At 38.4% G+C, this 1,154-nt stretch overlaps 1 protein-coding gene across 1 annotated transcript in view; it reads left to right on the forward strand.

Annotated features, from left to right (window-relative positions):
• cacna1bb (calcium channel, voltage-dependent, N type, alpha 1B subunit, b) overlaps positions 1 to 1,154 on the forward strand; it is a 161,422-nt gene that overhangs the window by 86,269 nt on the left and 73,999 nt on the right. The window lies entirely within an intron of this gene.

Raw genomic sequence — 1,154 nt, forward strand, 5'->3', positions numbered from 1 at the left:
ACACACACACACACACCCATTCATGTTGATGATTCTAGTAAAGTGACAGCACCCAGCTGCTTTATTTTCTCAATTAGTTACATATCAGGGATTAAGAAGTCTGAGTCCTCAGCCGTAGAAAAACCACTCTGATGTTGTTAGAGCAGAAAATACAGTTGGCCTTCGTCAAATGAATGACAGGTATGAGTAGTGGAGCAAAGTGCCAATCATAGCGGACTGACTCAGAAGAGGTGATTTTAATTCTTTGTTCGGAAATGATGTATTCACCATTTACCTTGTCTTTGGAGACAAGAAAATATCCTTCAGGTTGGATTTTTCATTTAGAAAATGGATGGGTGAATTTAAGGAAGCTGCTGATGTTTTTTTTTATATGTTTCAGACAAAAAAAACCTTTAAAACACTTCAAATTTGATTTTCTTATAAAATAATTTCTTATACTTTAAAGGTCCAGGGTGTAACACATATGATATTCTATTGGCAGAAATGGAATAAAATATTCATATGTATTTTTGTAGGTGTATAATCACCTAATTATAAGAATCGTTTCGTTGTTTGTTTTTTTTCGTTACCTTAGCATAAGCTGTTTTTATCTACAGAGATCTTCTACGGAGTCCACCATACAGTAGTCCAGAACAGACAAACCAAACTCTGGCTATAGGCATTTTTTGAAGTTTGAGTTTCTTGGCCACCATAGTTTCTCCTACACGCTTGGTTGATTTTCTCAGTTGGTTGTGATCTGCAATCTCATTGCTAGATGCCTCTAAATCCTACACACTGGCAACCTGCCTTATTCTGTGTTGTTTCAAGATACAGAGTCTGGAAATTCTCGAAATAAGTTTGCTTCAATAGGAAACAAGTGAAGAAAGTTAGTTAGATAAGTGTAACTCTCAGAGCCTCATTCATTTTGGTGCCTGGTTCTGCCTCCCAGCAGCCTTTTTGAGCAGAGATGCAGGGTTGTAGATCTCGAGATGAACCCACCACTCCGGTAACACGGAGCTGGTCATGTGACGATCACATTCAAGTTGCGCTCGCAGTGTTTCATTCCAAAACTGGCTTCAAGCGGGAAGGCAGAAAATCTCCAAATGAAAAACATGATTGATGCCTGCTATTCATAGTTTCCAATTAGCTCATCCCTCTACACACACACACACACA

This window comes from Morone saxatilis, unplaced genomic scaffold, assembly GCF_004916995.1.
Source record: "Morone saxatilis isolate NCDOM2014 unplaced genomic scaffold, NCSU_SB_2.0 Contig21, whole genome shotgun sequence".
Lineage (NCBI taxonomy): Eukaryota > Metazoa > Chordata > Actinopteri > Moronidae > Morone > Morone saxatilis.